At 40.0% G+C, this 22,550-nt stretch overlaps 1 long non-coding RNA gene across 1 annotated transcript; it reads right to left on the bottom strand.

The window, feature by feature from the left end:
- Positions 1-1,065: 1,065 nt before the first annotated feature.
- On the bottom strand, positions 1,066-21,494 carry LOC130684385 (uncharacterized). The gene is made up of 3 exons (XR_008998635.1): positions 21,273-21,494; positions 2,695-2,890; positions 1,066-1,589 (listed from the first exon to the last, which is right to left on the bottom strand). It is a non-coding gene; the product is annotated as an uncharacterized LOC130684385 (long non-coding RNA).
- Between the last annotated feature and the right edge of the window lie 1,056 nt (positions 21,495-22,550).

The raw sequence follows: 22,550 nt of genomic DNA, 5'->3' as shown, positions 1-22,550 counted from the left end.
GGATGTGAGAATGCTACTCGTAGGGTGTGTGTCCTCCCAGGCTGATCACTGCACATGATTTCTAAGCTCCTCAAATCCCACTAAAGTGCAGGCATATATGCATTACAAACAAAACTTGATTTCTATTCATCATATTCAAGAAAACTACAGGTTTCCTGCCTGCAAGATGACCGCGAGCGGTACAGCCAACCCCAGGTGAAACTGACCCCCACCCCACCCCCGCCATTACCAGTCCACCTTCCCCAGGCAGCTTTTCTTTGCCATTTTTTCTTTTGGGTTGACTACCTGCTGTCAACTAACAGATCATTAAAACCAGCTAAACTGAGGCCATTTCCAGGAAGGTTTGCAATTGAGAAGTGAGAAACAAGAGAGGCCTGCTCTGTAACTTGGAAGTCTGCCTTCCTGTCTTCCAAATAAAATCTCCAAAGTGACCTCAAGGATGTTGTCCAGGATTAGGGACTTGCCGGAGGGCTGGGACCTTACTCATGTCCTCCTCTTCCTTCACTCTAGTAGCTTTTTCCTAATGAAATGCTTGTCCTTTTTCTAAAACATTTGGAACTGTGGAATCTTCAAGAGATTAAGCAACTGGGCTTTGGGGAGTAAAAAGGACTATTCTTTAAAGGCCACAAATATTTCCCTCTCTCCTTTCAGGTTGCACACATCACCTGCTTTCACTACACAGCACCTAGACATTTAAAACCCTTGCTCCGGAGCCGGAATGTTATGCTGACAGAGCACCTTGGTAGATCTATCTCACCTCCCAGTGGTTAGCCCTCCAGCTGCCCAAGATCAAAGGAATCAGAGTCAGATTCTCATCTTCAGGTCTGCCCTCTCTGCCCTGTGAGCAGCCCGTTCTCTCTCAGCCTCTGTAATCTTGCATTTGCTAAGGCCCTTAGTGGAGAGGGGCAAAATCATACTCAGGGGAAAGAAAAGGAATTCGTTGTTAAAATATGAAGTTACCTGTCTTGCTAATGGGTTTCAGTCCCGGGCAACTTCACTATGGATTCAATGTGACCAAAGAAATGATGGTAGAACATTCTTGGGGTGAAAGGGTCATACCCAACTTTATTTCCACAGTGGCAGGTCAATCACTAAAATCCCACTCACTCAGAGCGAGTCTGCGTGCAGCAAGCCGGTCTCTGCCTCTGGGCCTCTCTGCCCGCACAGCCTTCCTCTGGGCCTCTCTGCCGGCACAGCCATCCCAGTCTCTGTCCTCGGCGCTGCCACCACTCCAGCCTCTGCTCTCCTGCAGCCTTGTAGCCCTGCCACCATGTCGCCCAGAGCACTGGGCGGGGCTCTTTATATAGAGTCAATAACGACGCATTGCCGACATGTGTGTAGTGAGTGAGCCAACCAGGGCCAGGTGAGAATCCTGGCCGCAGGAACCTTCACTTTCTCCACAGTCTCACACCAAGAAAGGAGTGGCCAGCAGACCAAGGTAAGAGCAGAGTGGCGGACGGGCCTGGCGAACTGGAGCAGGATGGTGGACGGGCTCCCCCCACGTCTCTGCTGTGTTTCTTCCGTCTTCCTCTCCAGCTCTGGCTCACCCTCTCTCTCTTCCTGTCTCAACTGTATCACTTTCTCTGCTCCTGTGGCAGAAAAACAATCATAAGCAGTCTGAGTTTCACACGGGGTAGCTTCTATGACCTGGACAAATGCAGCATTATCTTTCTCAGAACAAACTTTAAAATGATTTGCCTCCGCAGGCACCTGACCCTCAGGCTGTGAACTGTGTTCAGGTGTACCCAGTCGCCAGCGCTCTCTGTAACCAGAAGGCCAAGAAGGGTCAGACAGGGGGAGGGTGGTTGTGGCTGAACAGTGGCCCCAGAGAGATGCAGGCTCTAAGCCCTGGAACCCTGGGCGTGGCCTGTGTGGCCAAAGTGACTTAGCAGATGTGATGAAGTTTAGGATCTTGAAACGGAAGGTAATCCAGGATCACCCAGTGATCCCTAAATGTAATCACAGTGTCCTCATAGGAAGGAGACAGGCAGAGGGAGAGTCCATTAGAGGAGAGGGAGGCAAAGGCTGGAATGATGGGCTCTGAGGATGGAGGAAGGGGCCACGGCCCTGAATCCAGGCAACCACCAGAGGCAGGAAAAGCCAAGGACGCGGATTCCCTCCTCCCCACTGAAGGGGGCACACCCCTGGTGACACATTAATTTCTGCTCATTGAAAATCATTTCAGATCTCTGGCCTCCAGCACTGTAAGACACTAAATCTGTGTTGTTTCAAGCCAGCAAGGACTGTGGTATCTTATTGTAGCAGTCATGGGAAATTAATAATACAAGCCCTTAAAATACAAGGAGGGGTGTGTCTTAAAACACAGTGCCTATGACGGGAATTCCTGGTGAGTCTCTGACCCATCATCACATAAGAAGCCCGGAGAAGGTGTGTCACGGTGTCAGCCAACCCGTGGATGCTGGTGAGCAGTTTCAGACACACACAGAGGAAGAACCTCATGGTTGAACAACTAGATGCAAATCCTATCTGTTTAGGTGGAAAAAGTTCAAAAGAAGTAGGACTGGCTATGAATGGTCACGTGCGAGGAAGTTTGAAGAGGAACCAAGTATGAAGGGTAAAGAACTGAACACAGAGGGGAAGAAGAGTTAGGTCCTCGAAACAGCACTAAATTGGAAATTAGGGTTCTATTCCCAGCTCCCTGATTCTACTTACACCGAAGGGTAGGTTACTCACCTTGTTAACCTTGATCCAGCCATCTTTGACAGGAGGTTTTAAGCAATATGATCCTGAGGATTGCCTCCAGCTTTAGGGTACTGGGATCCTCAAACTTCTGTTGAGACTTGGGCAACGATACTGCAGTGTGAACTTCTGGGGCTCTTGAAGTTTACATTCTTGTGTTTTGACATGGTAGATACATTGACACAAAATCCTATACAACCAAAACAGAAAACCCCCAGAGGGCCATGTACAAAAAATCAAAGATTAAGTAAGAAAGAAAGCAAGAGCCACTAAAGAAAAGACCCGTGAGTCAGCCCTGGAAATTTCCTCACAAAGGACCAACAAATGCTTATAGAGGCAAATGTGAATATTCCTCAAGAAAATTGAAGACAGTTCTGCACGGTTGAAGGGAAAACAAAATCCATCAGCACCACCAGAGGGAAGAACACATTCCCTGGTGATGGTGGAAATTATTGGTAATAGAAAAGATAACACTTAAAAAAAAATAAGGTAATTTCTATGTTCAGAGAAATACATTGAAGATACACAAGGCACATCAAAACTTACTTTGTCCTAAATCCCTCATCTGTGTTCCTTTATGTCAGCTAAAATCATAGCAATCCTAAAAAAGTTATTAGTTATTTGAGTCCCTATGACAAAAAAAAAATGACCATAAATTATACTTTCAGTAGCCTGAAATCATCTGTAGAGTCCTGCCATCCATATGGAAATAGAAAGGGTTTTGTTCTGTCCTGAAACTGTAATAAAAAGAAGGAAAGCTGTGTATGCAAGTTCTTGCATTCAGTTAAATGTAACAGAACCCAGAATATAGCGGCTGAATCAAGCAGAGTTCAGTTCTTCTCTGAGTGAGTAGGTCCAGAGGCAGGCAATCCAGGTAGCCCAAGGACATCACCATGACATCCACGTCTCAACTCTTTCTTTCTGCTCTGTCATCCTCAGCAGATGTCTTTGCCTAACATGGTTAATCTATGGATACAAGATAACCACTCCAACTTCAACCCACTCTGCACTCTAGGCAAGGATACAAGGGAATGTGAAGGACAGGAGGTGAAAGGTTTACTCTCCCCTTTCAAAGGCTTTCCTGAAAATAGCATTTCCTTAGATGACATTGCCAGTCATGTCCTTCTTCAGTCATCCCCAGCTGCAGAAGAGGCTGGGCAATATAAATTGTTTAGCTGGGTACCTTGCTTTCTTAAAGAATACCAGAATTTCTTTGAGAAATAAAGGAGAATGGATACTAATATACAAATAGAAGGTCCACCATACTCTTGAAAATTGGCCAACTATTTTATTTGCCTCAATGAAAATGATCACTAGGGCTTCTTCATTGATATTTTAAAAAAGAAGAGCAATATTTCAGTAGTAGTATGTGTTCATTAAGAAGATTTTGGTTCTAGGCCACTGAAACCAACTGACAAGCTGAGGCAAAAAAAGAAGGCAGAGGGAGATTGTTGCAAGGGCATTTCATAAGAGTGAAGAAAAGTGTGAATAACCTGTTCTCAGAAAGAAAAGGAAATATGGATGTTCCAGGGATGTATGAGACTCTTTCTTTACAAATCTACCAATAACAGGTACTGACCACATAGGGCATCTTACAAAATAGCACGCTAAAATTACAAGGTGATACCTGGCAGTTCATGTCACAGGTGTGATTTTATTAGGTCACTGAATCATCCTATGAGGCCAGTGTTTTCTGAATGATAGGGCATAGGACAGTGCCCATCAATCCCCTGGGTGTCATCCCATTGCCTGGCCACTTTTGCTGCAAAGTGAGTTTGGAGGTAATATGTTTACTCTGCCAGTGTATATGACCTTCAATAAATTCACAGAAGAGAAGCATAGGTATAAAGGCGAGGAAAAGAAAATCCAGATCCAGAGCCTACATTATCAACACTGATAGTAAATAACAAAAAACAAAAAACTCTGATTTCTTTAATCACTAATGGCAGGGGCCCAATTTAGTTAACCTAATTACCAGGAACGCAAAAAACACCCCTGAGGTTTGGTACCAGACTGTGGTTCAAGATTAGATCCCACTGCTTGAAAAATTGGACACTCCCAGCAATGATCTTAAGTATGCAAATCAGATCTAATGAGGGAAAATTCATGAAGTTGAGCCTATAAACAGCATGTCACCTATCTCTGCCACCATGCCTGCCTTGTATTTAAGCCCACTGACTAAATATAGTACAAGCTAGTAAAGGAAAATGATGGACATATATGGTCCATGTGGACTGTCTGATTAAGAGTCTCTTCTAGGTGAAAATCTTCTGAAAGGCATCCAAGAGATATAATTGTTCTCCTGCTCATCCACATCAGCCCTTAATCTTCCTATCACCAGTATTCTCATCTTTCTCTTCCCCAACACAGGCCAATGACAATTGCCTAGAAATCAATACAGACCCTGATTTTAGGCCGAATTTCCTTTTAGGCAAAGTAAACAACAAATTTTATGCTTGGTGTTCTGGCCAAAAAAAAAAAAAAAAAGTGTTGATTGATTTTTCTCCACTGTCTCTCAGGGCCACTCCTGTCTGGACCTGTAACACTGCAGACCATTTGAATTCATGACAGCATTTCATAGAGAGCTAAGCACGAGTGTTTTTAAATTTTATTTTATTTTATTGAATTATAGTTGATATATAATCATATATTGGTTTCAAGTTTACAGCACAGTGGTTCAACAGTTACCCATATTATTAAATCCCCACTGCCCAGTAGTGTGTTTACTATCTGTCAACACAGGAAGATATTACAGAATCACTGGCTGTATTCTCCAACCATGAGTGTTCTATCTTTAGTCAAGTGGTCATAGGAAGCTACCCAAGAAACCATCCATAGGTATGGACTGAGGAGTTTATGGCCATGTGGACAATGGGAGTGCTTGTGACCTGCTTGCATGATTATTTTGTGCCTTCAGGGCCTGGTTTGGTGATGGAATTTTACTAGGGATACCCTGCTTTAAAGCTAGATATATCAAATAGCACTAGTTGCTAGGGAGTACCTCAAAGCCTATAGCTATCCAAGACCAGCTTTGTCTCCACCAGCATCTATTTAAAAGCCAGGAGCTCATTAAAAAGGAGGAGAGTTACCTGGAAAGAAGATTTATTTAGCAGTTCGGCAGTGATGTCCAACATTTTCTAAGTAGCCCCCAGGGGGTGCTGGTTATGCCAGTCCACAGACCTCTGCTCTTTTCCAGCACTGCTCTGGAGTGGTGGTTCTGAGCCAGAACCACTAGCAGTTTGAGGGCTCACCCCCGACCCAAAAGGGACATTTGGCGAGATCTGGATATATTTTCACTGTTACAGTGCAGCAGGTGGGGAAAGGGCCTGGAGAGAGAGTACCACTGGCATCTGGTGGGTAGAGGTCTGGGTGATGCTGTCGCACATCCTGCAGAGCATGAAAGACAGCCCACACAGCACACCACATAGCCTAAAATGCTAGGAGTGCCAGTGTTGGGGAGTCCTGCTCTAGAGAGGCTACTAAGAAAACTCAGCTGCTCCTCCCTGGCTGTCTATTCTGATTTCACAATTCCTGTGAGAGAGAATAGTAAGTCCCAGCTTAGGCCAAGTGTCCACCCCTGGATCAGTCAGCCATGCCAGGAAGGCTTGCAGTTCATGTACAATTGGAGACCCAGTCCTCGGAGAGAAGCAATAGACAGGCAATTAGCTATTCTGCAGGTCAAGAGAAGCAAGGGAAGCTATGACTTTAGCCAAGACAATTGTGCTTGCTTGGGTAGGGTGATGGTGGGCAAAAGGCTTCTCTTTCTGAGGAGTGAAAAAAACAATCGAGTCTTCATACACACAGCAGTCCCTGGAGCTGTTGCTATAACCTAAACAGCTGTGAACCTCATTCCAGGCTCTTGATGCCCAGGGAAGCTGCACAGAGCTCCCTGTATTTCCTTACTTCCCATGTTTCCTTGAAATAAATCCCTATCCCCAAGGTAACTGAACCTGTATCTTTTCATCTTTTCCTTGCAAACTGAAGTATGGGTACACACACAGGGAAGCATGTGAATGTGAATGTATACACACATACACACACACACACACACACAATGCTCAGTGTTGATTCGATTTGAACTTTTTGATCTGTCCTCCATAACACTGGTGAAGCACACAACCAGCTGGGGGCTAAAGGGAGTGCCCTGCGCCAAGCTGTATGGGATCACCGTGCCCTCTGGCTCAGTTCCATTTCAACTACTAACTCCTTTGTTCTACCAAATTCTGACCTGGAATTATTACTTTCCTGAATGGAAGTAATAATGGGTATCTTTTATTGAGTACTCATTCAGGCTCAGTATACACACACACACACACACACACACACACACACATACACACATACATACACATAGCCATGTATGACACATATATGCACATATGTACATATGTGTGCATGCACACACATGCACATTTTTAGAAGGTAGTACTATTATTAACAAAGAAGAAAATAGAGTTTAGATAACTTGTCCAACATAATATATTTACCAAGTAGCAGAACTGGAATACAAACCCAGGTGTATCAAACACCAAAATGTTTCATCTAACCACTCTTTTCTCCTTTACTCTCCTCTCTGGACTTTCCCCAACTTCCCAATCCCATACATGAGCCATAATATATCCCAACATCCTCAGTAGCTAAAACAGGTTAACAAGATCTCATAGGACTGCCATGAAAAATTTACAAGTGAAAAACAAAAATCAAAAGTGATTAGTTTGACACACTTACAGTACTTAATGCTAATTGAAGACAATCTATACCTACCTGAGGTTACATATCACCACTTAGTAACAATAGAATTTTCATGTCAATCAAGATAAGTCCATAGTGCATAACTGATCACAGACCAGATGAGGGAGCATTGCAAGCTCAGAATGAGGGAGCCCACGTTACAAGTATTTTCTCAGCAAAGCTTCCACTCATGAGCTTGTAACTGCAACCAGTTCCTTGTAGATCACTGAGAAACATGCTGTCAGATCAGCCCAGCTGGAATGAACCCTGAGTGTTAAAGAATGTTTCAGGTATTTCTCAGTGCTTAGTGGATTTCAGACCAGGCACTTGACTGGCTCTTACAACAGAGGGTAAATGAGTGGAGGATGCATGTGCCATGCCAGCTCCTTGGAAGGTCTGTCTCATTTAGATCATCAAAGCCATTGGCCAGACATCCTGTCATCCCTGGTCTTTGTTCAATGCCAAGTATTCTGCAGATGGTTCCCTAAGTGCTAAATAATAACAGTCTAGCTTTCATGGGCTATTTGCAGTACAGTCTTTATACTCATTCTATTAACTGCCATTGTCTCTGCTCTTGGTGAAAAACAGTGTTACAATGTGATAAGATGGACACCTGGTTAAAAGACATCTTCAGAAATAGAACTCTGTGCTCCTAATCATTTCAAACTCTTAACAGCATTTGACCAGAGCAAAGCATAAAAAATTTTAGTGTCTTGTCCTTTATGCTAGTTGCAAAATTTACAATCACCCCTCCACCCACATCTTCTCTGAGATCCTATCTGCCATTGAGAGCTAACATGACATAATTCTACTTCACTATGTAATGTAATGGTGAAGAGGAATTTTCTGCTTGGAAGAGACCATCTCATTTCAATATGCTGTGACATCTTTTGGAAACCAATATCCTCTATAATGGGGAATGGCTGCAGATCAAGGGCAATCTTTACTGTGATTTATGAGGAGTGCAAGCAGATGGTTTTTTTGAATATTTGGCCTTTTCCCAAAAACCTCGTGCAAGCTAAGCTGTTGTATCTCATTGCATGAAAAGCCTTTGCTTCTAGGTAAGGGGATGGGCTGACTCAGAATCTGACTTTGTACTTGAAAACAGGGACAGAAGATGCTGCTAACCAAAGAAGGCCAAGAAATTATTTTTACTTCTCTTACAGCAGGTAGCAATCATAACTTACAGGCTTACAGCTGTTGTAAGCCAAAAAGAGGGAGAGCCAGATACCTGGTCTGGAAGGTGAAGATGTCTCACTTTGCTATGGTTATTAGATTATCAATTTTCTCTCCTCAAGACCTGTGTGATTCACAGGGAACCCTATTAGCCTGGCAAGAATTAATTATAGCCCTGATAAAGGTGACCTTCTTAACAAAAGCGCAAAGGCAAATGAGTCCTTTGTGTGAAGCACCTGAGAAGTTAGGAGGTTTGGCTATGTTTCTAAACAGTACCTTGGGAAATACTGTCTGATTTAAGATAAATATGCTGGGCTCCTTTAAGTGGGACCTTAGCCTGACCTGTGACAGGAAATTTTAATTATCTGCATTGTTTAATATTTTTGAAATTTGAAGGCTTTCATTTCAATTCAGTTGATCTTTTCATAGGTCAAAAAAGTGGAAATTTTTCGAGGACTCAAGATTGACAGTGGATAAAGATTTATCATTTCATTTCAACATCAGAACACCGAGGGAAGTTGCATGTGAAGGAAGCCAGTTAGTGACCTGAACCAAGGAATGATAAAAAGTGACTTTCTCTACACTCAATGTATTCAACAGTGTTGTTAGCTTAAGATTCTATTTGTCCCTCTTTCTTTTCTGGAGGATTCAAATTGGGAAAATGTATTGAGTAATCAGAAAGCGTCTTTCAGGACCCTACATTCTTTCCTGTAGCAACGAAAACGGTCTCTGCACCCAGCAGAGCGGCAAGCTTCTCCTGTATAACACTCTGAGGTCAGGACATGTTTTGCTGTCAGTAGCAAACCTCCAAGTAAACCCAAATCACTTGGTTACTGCAGTGGTTTTAGCTTCGGGTTGAAACAGAAAGCTTCGGCACCCGTTCAAAGGCTTTCCAAGACGACCACCACCAAAGGGAGGGCTTCTTTCTTTTTCAGCGCCACTACATTGCCATGATGCAGGCCCAGCCAAAGGCAAGCCTCACTCCATGACAGATTTTGCCCCCAGAAGGTGCCAAACATTCCAGAAGTGAACAGTGAGGCCTCTGGCACTCCCTACTTGTGTGAAGCCACACATGCGGCTCAGCTCACCTGTTTGCCCTGTAAACAGGCATTTGCACTGTTGCAGCCATTTTCACAGCTCCACCAGGCAAAGGGTAGAGTCCTCTTCAAGAATGCAGCCCCAGTGAACTTAAGAGGTCTTAGATTTTCAGTTCTATTAATATATTCTTTTTATTCCACAAATTCTATTTTTATTGATCCTCTTATTTAATCACTCATTCACATATCAACTTAACAAACGTTTATTGATTGCCTGCCCCAGGTGCAGGGCACAGGCCTGTTCTGTCTGAACAGAACAGACAAGACCTATGTCCTTGTGAAGTTTATGCAAATATATGTACCTGCTTAACTCACTTCATACTATTTGCTTTACTTTAATAATTTCTTGAATTAATTGATTTATTTTTTCTTCTTTAAGTGAAAAATTTTTAGCCTATGAATTTGCCTCTGATTGCAACTTTGATAATATGCCATTAATCTTCTTAATGTCTTCCTTGCTACTGTTTTTTCTAATAACTGACTTAAACTTCTCTTTGACTTAAGAGTTTACAGGAGGCCAGTTTGCATTAATGTTTGCTTAATCTCAAATGCTTGGATATATTTTGCTTCCTTATTATTAATTTCTGGTTTATTCTGCATTAGGCCCCAAAATATATCCATTATAATTCTGTTTTCTAGAACTTATTATGGTTTCTTTGTGGATTTAGGTTTTTAGTTTTTTGTAAATGTTTTATTGTAAGTTAACCAAAAAGAAGTATATTCTGTTAGTAATGAATGACAAAGTTTGAAATATGCCAATGAAATACATTATAAATTATTTTATTTAGATTCTGTTACATTAGTATTTTGTAGACTACATTAGCACACTATAGTACTACATAATATATTTATTATTTATATTATAAATATGTTATAATAGTATTAGATGCTATTGTAAATTGTTTTATTTAAATACTCTTTTCATTATGTTTGACTCTTTAATCTGTCAAAAACTGAAAGAAGTTTATTCAAAAATCTCCTGATATTTTTAGTGTTTGCTTTATATATTTTGATGTTATTTTTCAATACATAGAAATTGGTTACTATTACACCTATACAAAAAGACCCTCCCATTTAGTCATTTTTTGGAATGAATTCTATTTCTCTTGGTATTAATAATGCTATCTGTGCTTTTATCTGTTTATTTTTGCTAATTTATCTTGTCCCTAGTTTTTGTTTTGAAATGTTCCTTCCTCATATATCTCTTATATAGCACTTAACTTAACGTTTTAGAATTTGTTTTTTACTTTTGTGTGATATATGCTTGTTAATCATACCTTAACATCATTTTCTTAACAGAAAGGTTAATCCATTTAAATATATTTTCATAATTTGTATATTTGCTCTTTTCTCTCTTCCCTTTGTAATACAATATGTTTTATGCCTATCTCTACTATAAGGCCTGCACTTCTAGGCTTACTCTTTTTTTTTTTTTAATGAGAAAGTAGATTTGGATTTATTGAACAGTCGGCTGCTGCTTCCTTCATTGGAGAATTAAACTTCATGTTCTTTAATCATTGTTAGCAAAGCATTTATTTTTTTATTTTTTGGAGTGTTGAGGTTTGTTTCACACCGGCGGGCTCAGAGGGGAGTAAGCTCCCAAGGTCTGAGCCCTGAGCACAAGCGAGGGGAGCAATTTTTTGGGGGGGGATCATTAATCTACAATTACATAAGCAGCATTATGGTTACTATATTCCCCCCCATTACCAAGACCCGCCTACATACCCCATTACAGTCACTGTCCATCAGCATAGTAAAATGCTACAGAATCACTACTTGTCTTTTCTGTGTTGTACAGCCCTCCCCGTGCACCCCCTACATTATGTCTGCTAATCATAATGCCCCCTTTCCCCCCTTATCCCTCCCTCCCACCCATCCTCCCCAGTCCCTTTCCCTTTGTCCATTCTTGGGTTCTGTGAGTCTGCTGCTGTTTTGTTCCTTCAGTTTTTTTCTTTGTTCTTATACTCCACAGATAAGTGAAATCATTTGATACTTGTCTTTCTCCACCTGGCTTATTTCACTGCGCATAATACCCTCTAGCTCCATCCATGTTGCAAATGGTAGGATTTGTTTTCTGCCTATTCTTTTTTTATCCCCTTTTTTATTTTTTGCTATATTGATCATACTTTTTGTTTTACTTCTTCTTCCACTAGTAGATTACCTTTAGTTTTCCAAGGCATATATCTCTGGTTGTCCATTGGTGTCTACTTGCTCCAGCACCATTTGTTGAAATGGCTAGTTTTCCTCCACTGGATTTCTTTTGCACCTTTGCTAAAAATCAACTGGGCATATTTGTGTGGGTCTATTTCTTGGTTTTCTTTTCTGTCCATTGACCTGTGTATATCCCTCTAACAATAATATACAGTCTTAGTGTTCTAGAAATTGAGTAGACTGATTTCTCCCAATTTCTCTTTTTCAGATTGTTTTAGCTATTCTAGTTCCTTTGAGTTAACTATTTAAATATTAGAATAAACTTGTGCATATCTACTAGGATTATGAAAATACATTTCTGAGATTATGAAAGGAGTTGCATTAAATCTGTCTAGCAATTTGTGGAGAATTGACATCTTTACTAAGTTGATTGTTCTAATCCATGAACACAGTACATCTTTCCAATTGTTTAGCTATCCTTTAATTTCTTTCATCAGCATTCTGTAGTTTTCAGGATTCAGTCCTTTTTATGTTTTAATAGATTTACACCTAAATACTTCTTTCTGGCTTTTTTTAGTGAATTTAAGTGTTTTTTTTATTATTAAGGTATCATTGATATACAATCCTATGAAGGTTTCATATGAGCAATATTGTGGTTACTACATTCACCCATATTATCAAGTCCCCTCCATACCCCGTTGCAGTCACTGTCCATCAGTGAAGTAAGATGCTACAGAGTCACTACTCATCTTCTCTGTGCTATCCTTCCCCATGTTTTCTTAATTAAAGTATCATTGATACATAATCTTATGATGGTTCCAAATCACAATACATTGGTTCAACATTCATCCATATCATCAAGCCCTCATCCTCTCCAGTGCAGTCACTGTCCATCAATGTAGTAAGATGTTACAGAATCATTAACTGTATTCTCTGTGCTGTACTACTCTCCCCATGACCAACCTATATTGTGATTGTGAATTATAGTGCCCCTTAATCCCCTTCTCCCTCCCCCATCACCCTCCTAAACCCCTCCCCTTGGTAACCACTAGTCCTTTCTTGGTGTCTATGAGTCTACTGCTATTAGTGGTATTTTATTTTTAAGTTTACTTTCCACATGTTCATTACTAGTACATAGAAATGTATCTGATTTTTTTGTGTCTATCTTGTATCTTGCAATCCTCTAAACTCCCTTATTGGTTCCAGGAGTTTTGTGTAGATTCCTTGGGATTTATTTGTAGACAATCATGCCATCTGAAAACAGGAGCAGGTTTTTCTTCCTTTCTGATCTATAGTTCTTTTTAGTTCCTTTTCTTGCCTTGTGGCTTTAACTAAAACTTCTAGTACTATGTTAAAAAAAAGTGGTGAGAGCAGATATCTTCACCTTGTTCCCAATCTTAAGGGAAAGCATTTAGTCCTGCACAATTAAGCAAAATATTATTTGTAGGGTTTTTGTACATGATCTTAGATTTAGGAATTTTCCTTCTATTTCTATTTATTCTGAAAGTCATGTGATGAATGTGTATTGAATTACACCGTGTCATAATGGGTACTGAATTATGAAAACCGCTCTTCTGCATTGCCTGCTATGAGCATGTGATTTCTTCTCTATTGCACTGGTTGATGTTCACATATTGAACCAGCCTTGCATTCTTGGAATAAACTTCACATATTCATGGTGTATGATTTTTTTTATATTTAGCAGTATTTTATTTGCTACTATTTTCTTAAGACTTTTACATCTAAACTCACAAGGGATATGGGTCTGTAGTCTGGGGTTGTTTTTGTTTTTCACTGTCTTTGTCTAGGTTTTTTTTTATCATAGTAATACTAGTGTCATTAAATAAGTTGAGATATATTCTGGAAAAGATTATGTACAAATGATGTTGATTCTTCCTTAAATGTTTGGTAGGCTTCTCCAGTAAAGCCATCTAGTCCTGGAAATTTCTATATGGGGAAATTTTAAAATAATGAATTCAATTTCTTTAATAATTGCAGAGCAGCTATTCAAATTATCTATTTCACATTGGGTGAATTGTGGTAATAGGGTTTTTGTATTGTTTTGTTGAAAAATTGGTCCATTCATCTAAGTTGTCATTTATGTATGTAAATTTTATGTTCATTATGTTCTCCACTAAGATTGTGGGGAGTGTAAGTGGCCTTTTGCCACTGGGCAGTGATGAAAGCCCTGATTTTCCACTAGACCTCCTCCGACACCACTCCAGGAGGAGGGATAGAAGTGCCTCACTACTGCGGGGTGGGGCTGGGGGGTCCAAGATCCCTATGTGATATCCACTGACACAGAAGGGTGGGTGGATTTCCTCTCTGCCCAGCAGGTGTGAAAGCTTTGGCTCCATCTGAGTCTTTCCTAGCACCACCATGACATGACAGGAAAAATGAGACACCTCATCACGTTCTGATGAGGGCTGAAGGCTAGGTGTCCCACTCAACCTTTGTTGGCATGGGTGGCCATGGGCTGACAGAACTTCTCAGGTGTTTGGCTTCAGTAAAGCAATTCTGTCCAAAAGGTTTCTGTTGTTCTAGGCTGTCCTTTTCCTGGTCCTTTAGCTAGAAGGAGGCAGCTTTTGTTGGGACATTTTTATCTGTGTCTATTGGTTTTTCTCGACTACTGGCTTCTTTGGAACCAGATCTGGGATATACGAGCAATAAGAAAATTCAGGAGACTTACCACTGTGTTATTCCTTGGTTTCTAAGGTCCCCAGTTTTCTATCTTCTTCTCTCCACTTTTCAAAGTCTTGTTATGTTTGTTTCATACGTAATGTCCAGTGTTTCTGTTTGTACTTAGTAGGAAAAATAATGAAAAGTGTATCTCCTCTGTCTTCCCAGGAACCAAGTTTCTTTAAAAATGAAAGTTCCCTGAATTTTTTTAAAAGTAAAAATTTTTTAAATTATTAGTTTAAGTGTATCTTTGAGTAATTTTTTTCATCAGGAATAATAGGTGGGATATATTTCTAAAGCTAATAATAAATCATATCAATATATACTAAATAAAAAGTCTCTCTTTACACATGAAAGATGCTATGACTGAAAAGGAAACCTGGTTAGATCTCAAATTATTTTTACTTATTTCAAAATTCTATAGACATTACTCCACTAGCATCTAATGCTCATTGTTCTGCTGGAGAAGACTGAGACCAGTTGAATTTCTCTACATTTTCTTTCTGGATATACAGAAGATCCTTTGTTTAGTATTGAAATTCAAAGTTTTTGCCATCAGCAGGATATGTTTAGATGTTTTCTTTTTTCCTAGTTTGCTTTCAGACTATTCTTCATCTCAGAAAGATTTTGTGCCATTATGTCCTGACTCTTGCTCTTTTCAATTTGTTCTCTCAGAACACTAATTTTTTGTAGGTTGAACTTCTGCTCTTTGCCTTTCGTGCCTGTCCTCTTTCTTTCTCATTAATTTCTTCTCTTTGTTCTTTTCCTCTGAGTTCCAGAAGAATTGCTGAAAGATGTCTTCCAAGTCTCTGGTTACTTCTCTGAAGAGATGATTCTTATCTGCACTTCATCTAACCTAGACTTTAATTATTTCATTACATTTGTAATTGATTTACAATTTAAACTTTTCTTGCCAGTTCCCTTTATGTTTACAACTGTGTAGAAACCCCTTTTCCACTTTTTTATGTCATCTTTCTTCTCTGATTTCAGTGGGTCTGTGTCTTCTTGAAGTTAATTGAGTACACAATTAAGATATAATTGTATTCCCTCTAGTAAATCTTCTCTAGTTCAATAAGTAATATGTGAACAGGAGAAACAATCAAACATGGTAGAAATACATGTAATTAAAAGTAAATCCCTCTGTTATCCCAAATATCCACATCTTTCCTATAATCAAACATTGTTAGTAATTTCTCATTTCTTTCCAGAATGTTTTATATATACACAAGCATATAAATGTATATTTATGTTTTCTGTTTTTAATACAAATGGGATCATTGTATATAATAAGCCTTGTTTCTTCACTTAAAATATCTTGAAGATCATTTCAGATTAGCATATAATGAATTCTACCTCATTCTGCTAACATGAAAAATAGCACTGCAAAAGGAATGTGCAAGTGACATTCATACATCTTTTTTACATGTGTATGAACACTTTTTTACATATATCACAGAATGGCTATTACATCCATTTTCTGAAATAACACCTTTCTCAAAGTAGTGAGCAAGTAGCACTGAATGAATCCACTATAATTCATTTACTCATTACCCCATAATGGACATTCAAGTTGTCACAGGCATTTAACCATGGAAAATGTTCTTGAAAAGCATGGTTTTCCTTTGATTCTTGAGTTGTGTTTGAGGGGAAATTGTAAATACTTATTCTTTTTGTTTTGTTTTGTTTTGTTTTTTCTTTTTTCCACATCTTTGAATAATAAATGATATATCCAAATGTGGGGTTTCCCCAGCAAAAAGGTGACTTAATACTCCTTCTTTCCTCTCACCCCATCCACTTTTTTAACAGTGTCCTCCCTCCAGACAGAGGTATTTGAGGTGCTTATTTTATTTATATTTTGAGATGTTTTCTTATTTTATAGACCCATTCAAGAAAGTCTGAAGCAACACATACCAAAATGTTATTTTAGATATATTATCTATGGGTGATTGAATTAGAGATTTTCACTTTTATCTTTATGCCTTTTTTTGTTGCTTAAATCTTTTAGATTGAAAAGACATTAATGTTACAGGAAGAAAAAAGTAATGCAATAAAAATTTAAAATATAGCCTTCTTGGTTCAACAACTCAAAATATGGCGGTAGGGGCCACTGAAATGAAAGCTGTCCCAGATGAGGAATTCCATCTCTATGCCATTTTTCAAAGTGTGCTGAAGCCTTTACACTGGTGGCTAGCTTTCTATCAGCCTTGGGCCTCGTAATAGGAATAATGGACACTTTTAGGTGCTACCCCCAAAAATGTTCCTCCTTCTTTACTGCTAACAAAACCTTAATTTAATTTAGGCAGAAAATGAAGGTGCAATCAAAGGATTAAACAGATGAAAGTTCAATGAAGGACTGTTCAGACTGGTTTGCTCAGGGTCCAAGGATGAGCAACAGCAGAAAGCTAAAACCTACTCTAGGCCTGAAGGAAAAGAAAGACAAGAGGTTATTGAATCCAAGTAAGAGCTGCAGCTGTAGGAGATGGCATTATGGAAGGAGCGTGGCCTTTGGTATAAAGAGGGTGGTGTTGCCTAAACACAAAGAGAGCCAGAGCAGGAAGCAGGACTATCGGCAGGATCTGCAGCCGATGGCAGTGCAGGGAGGGAGGAAGCTGGGGAGATAAATACCCCAGCTATTCTATTCTCCTGCCTTCAGATTTCCTGCCATGCCACCAGGTGTAAGACTCAATGAGAAGCCAGGTGGCAAGGGAGCTCAGGTGATGTAGGCCACAGAGACCAGCCCTCTGAGGTATGGAGCGGGTCACGAAGGGCACTGAAGCACATGTCTTTTACATCTGTCTTGCATTTTTCTCAGCCCACCATTTTGTTCTGGCCATTGCTATGTCAACCAGCTTCAGCAATAGCCTGTGACTCAGCTGCCCAGGATTTTCCTTGTTCTTCAGGCATCCTTTGCCTCCACCATGGAAGACACTGTGGGCCACCTTCATGCGACCAGCCTGCTTACCCATCTGCAGCATGCTCAGACTGTCTGTGCAAGGAAGTAAATGGCCCCTGGGGCAACCAGTAATCAATCAGGGTTGGAAGCCAGCACATAAGTATACCCTCTTCCATGTCCTGAGCAAACAGTTCTGAGATGGGACTACACAGTTCTTCATATCATTCTCATATTGAGCCCCAGTTGCCCATAACAGTAACTAGCATTCAACTTTAATTAGTCCACTTTTGGATTAACTTTACCACCACCTCTGTTTTTCTACTCCATCACCTGACACCTGTTCCCTCACATCATTTCCCAAAGTAACTTCCTCATGTATCCCTTTTCTCATGTTCTGCTTTTGGGGAAACACATGGCCAAATAGAGAATAGGTAGCTCTTGGTGTAAAAGGAGGATATCCATCCCAGGTATCCCCTGTTCTCTCAAGTGATGCATGGGTAGGTAAATTCCAAAATGCTGGTGTAGATTCTGATTAGTCTATAGTAATGGGTTAGAAAAGTGTGACCAGTTCTAGTCAATGTAAAAGAGGAGAAGTATGTTGTTCTATATTATAGTGTAAGAGCAAACTGTAGCACAGAGGCAGTTCTAAACAGGCAGCCTAAAATGTAAAGCTGCTGCAAAAATGCACAGTGTTTTCACTGAGTTCAAAATATAACTCCAAGGTCTTGGGTAAAAATGCACACTATCAATCCAACAATAGTCAACCAAGCCCAAATTGCTAGTGCCACAGTCACAGATGAGAGCTGGGTCCCAGCAACCTGACAGAGAAAGGAAAGACAAAGAGAAGCTTCTGGATGCCACCAATGTCTGCCTAGAGTCCAAGGAATGGGAAAATCCCAGGTTAAAAGTCTTTGTCAAATAGGTGGTTTGATTCTTCCATAGTTTAGAGGATGTGCACACTCAACTCTGATATTACAAATAAAGTTAATGGTGTAAGCCAGGCACTGGCAAACTTTTTCTAGAAGGAGCCAGATAGTAAGTATTTTTGGCCTCATAGGTAATACAGTCTCTACAAGAGCAGACATAGAGATGCATTAACAAAAGGCATGGCCATGCTCCCATGAAACTTTATTTACAAAAAAATGTGGCAGACTTGATTTGGGCTGTGGGCTATGGTTTGCTGACCCCAGTATAAACAAGCTGCCCTTTGTTGCCACTTCACAAAGAACTCAACTGAACATCAATTATTACTTTCTTCAAAATGTGAAAAATTCCATCCAGAAATAAAATATTATACTATCCAGCAGCTGTCTTCCAAAAATTTTATTTTTCTCTTAAGAATACTAGCTTTCTACTGTTTTTTATTTCCAGAAAAAAATCAGATCAGCAAAATACCATCTAATTGATAATATTTTAATTCATTCATCTCAAAAAATGCTTTATATTATACTCTGAAACTTCTATATCCCAAAATTAAATTGAAAGCACAAGATCTGAAAACCTATCATGAAAGTCCAGTAATTTAAAAAACCCTAAGTAGAACTAAAGAAAAATATATTTGTTCAAATGCAATCACATAACTAAACCAAAAAATAGTCTCCTGGAGATCACCTTATGTTACAAGATTTTCATGTTTTCTTGAGAGCCTTTCATGATGAAATTACTAAAAGCCCACTGGCTGCACACAGTGGTAGAAAACCATGGTGCTTTAACAACCTCAGGCAAAATTATATAACAAAGCAAGGATATGGCAGAGTATATTTCTTATCCAGTGGTAAATAATCTGCAATTGCACAAATTAGAATTTGGTCAGTCCCCAGATGGTAATTACAATACCAGGTGGAGTGTATTCAAGAGCGTATTCAGAGTGTATTCAAGGCTTAATTTTCATCAGGGAAGAGGCTTCCAGTTCCAGGCACTGAACCCCAGGTTGGAATGCTGTAGCTTTTCTGAAAGCAAAATAACACACTACCAGCATCTTTGTTCAGCAGCACAATAGGAATCTTAATGGAAGTTTTCTAACAAATCACCGACAAGAGTTGGCCCTATTTAATCCATAGTCGCAAATGCCATCAGTGCCTATGGTTAGAGGACTGTGAAGCCAAAGAATAGCACACACTTGGGTCTTATTCAGACTAAATTACTACAGAACAAGGGCCAAATACCAAAGTAATTGTGACTGTATCTTTAGATAGTCCTCTCAAAATAGTTATTTTTTTGTCCTGAGGATTTAATGGAAAAATAAGCAATTCTTTTGAAGCTAGGAACTGATTCTTTTCTCGTAAGCAAGTGTTAAACTTTCCCACCAAATAATGATTTTTTTTTCCCTTATCAACATCCACATTTTCTACCAAAGAGTACAAGTTTTTCTTTGGCATCTTTTCTAGATATTCTATAAACTGGATCGATTTATGATTTATACATATTGATGCAAAGAAGCTTATGGCTACTTGGTATAATTGAGACAGATTCAAGCAGGTGCATAAAGAACACGAAAACCTCTAACCAAACACTGAAATGAACAGTAACATGTGTATTCTGGTAGGAGTGTGTGGGGAAGAATCCACTGACCTCTGTTTCATCACAAAAGACCTCCTAAGAGTAGTGTAGAAAAGAAGGAAGTCCAAGTCCAGACTTGGTGAGATAGGAAGTAGATAAAGCATGACAGATGAAATAGAAAAAAAAATCTATTTAAAACATATACCTGCTGCTTAAATTAATGAGAACTGGGAAGACTTTGCAGAAACAGAAGAGAAGAGAAATAATCCAATTATGGAAATGTCCTAAAGAGATGATTGGAGTGACATTAAGTCCGTGTTTAAGTAATGAATGAGACATTAGAGGTCAAACAAAAGTCAGCATAGTGCTTTACAAAAGATATCACATACAATGATTTCATCCCAATCAGACAACCCTGTAATGTAGATGTGTTATGCCCAGTTTCCTAATAAAGAAGTAAAGGAGTGACTCATATAAACCTTTTATGCTAGTAAATGGTAGAATTTTACAAACAAAACAGAAACCTCACATCGTTTAGCTGTCTATCCAGTGTTGTTTCTACTCTATCACAACAACCTTTTTACAAAGGACAGAGAAGCAAGATGTTACTGTACATGCACTCCTGGACTGAAGGGTGTAAAAAGTTTCAAAATCAGGCTAAAAAGTTTTACTTCAGTAATCTGTATTTCCCCAGGCCTTGGCAATTGCTGGCTATCTGTGGGCTCTCATTACTGGCAATAACCCAAATTTTACCAGTCTTGCCTCTAATCACATAACACATAGGCTCAGCCCTTTGCACACCCCACCCCATGCTTTGGTGAGTCCTGGGCATACCTCATGCACTACCATGTGCTAGACAGCCCTGTCTGTTCAGTGATGCCCACTGCCTTGACACCACTTGAGGGCAGTGCCTCCCAGGGCTGCAGCCATATTCCATGAGATACTGATGTCTGCCCACGATGTCCTCACTGTTCCCTCAGCTTGACTCAACTTTAGACAGACTTCTTCCTGATTCTCACTCCCTGAGCTCCCTCTTGTTAGAGTATTTACTTTAGAAAACTTGCAATTCTTCCTTCACCCCTTTGAGATGTAAATCTTCTCCTAGCCTCTTGCCTATTTTACAATCCAGGAATGTCTTTCTAAAGGACTAGGGAGCCATCCCTTTGAAATAGAATCATCCTGAAAGAGAGGAAACCTGCCTCCCTGCCTCTATGAGAGGCTAGGAACCTACTTAGGTAAGTGCCCACTGGCAAATACAGATGGACTAACCACATAGACCAACCTCCCCATAATGTCCTCTAGTTACTTTTCCACTAGTTCAGCCCAGTGCACAAAAACTCTCCCACCTGTTGTCTCAGTAGAGTTGAGTTCAGCCTCTCTCCCATTTTATGATGGTTTTCAATAAAGACTTCCTGGTCTGTTTAATTCCATCCAGTGCAATTTTTCCAAACCAAAGGTGGCCCCACCCAAAAATTTTCAGAGCAGTAAATCTCCAGGGCTCAAAGAGGTGTGGAGAGAAGGCCTTCCTCCAAGACTTGGTCACACTTATAACTCGTGGTAAAGCCAAAGCACTGTCACATTTTCTGTATTGCCTGGAGGCCTTCATGCAGAGTTCTTCTGCCTCGGACTGCAGCTCTACAGACTCATGTTGGGCAGCATGACAGGCAAACGCCAAGCTACTTTCTGCCAGGCAATCCCCCAGTCAGGTGCCCAGGCAGAACAAACCAGTTTCTCCCACACACCCCAATTTTTTAAAATACAGATGAACTTCTCACAGACCCACCCATCACATGACAACCATGCCCGCACATGTGTGAACTCCAGTTTAGATCAAAACCAAGATTCCCTATCTTACTTAGATAAGTGAAATAGCAGAGAAAAATACAATATTCTTGTTTTTTGTTTACCCCTTTTACATTCTTTGAAAGATCCAGTTCAAACGACTATTCACATATTTAAACACTCACATGCTTTACGCCACACACTGATTTTTCAATTTAATTTGAGATGCCAGCCCAGCAAGTTTAGAGCTGTTCTACTAAAAAAAGAAAGACTAATGGCATGGGTGGAAACCAGAAGGAGGTGATTTAAGTTCAGTATTAGAAAGCGCTGTGACAATTAACAGCAATCCCACCATCTGACTGACTGCTGTTAGAAGACGGTTTTGTCCATGTTGCGATCTGGGTGGAGGCTGGGGATGGTGCATGCAGGACGCTGTGGATGTCATCAGACACTTGACGCAACCTAGGGCCTTCCCAACTCTGAGATGACACCATCTGATAGTAGCACTAGCTGGAAAACATTATTCTTTTAGAGCCCTTAGTGAGATTTTCTTAATGTTTTATATAGTAGCACCTCATTAATCAACTATAAAAGTCCCCCTGTCTACAGGGCATTTCTTCTGAAACAGACACCTCATAGCAGAAAGTCATTTTTATCAACACATCCACATCAGGGCAGGGGAGGTAAAAGCACTGACTGTTACACTTGACTGGATAGTATATCATTGCTGTTATCTTTGCTCTCTGGCATCACAAGTGAATTGGTTTAGTTACTCCCCCATGGCAATCTCCATGCAAGCAGGCATTGCTTACACACAACTGAATGATCTGAGCACTACAGGG

The sequence above is a fragment of the Manis pentadactyla genome, chromosome 7, assembly GCF_030020395.1.
Source record: "Manis pentadactyla isolate mManPen7 chromosome 7, mManPen7.hap1, whole genome shotgun sequence".
NCBI lineage: Eukaryota > Metazoa > Chordata > Mammalia > Pholidota > Manidae > Manis > Manis pentadactyla.
This window is presented reverse-complemented; position numbering and strand designations above follow the sequence as displayed.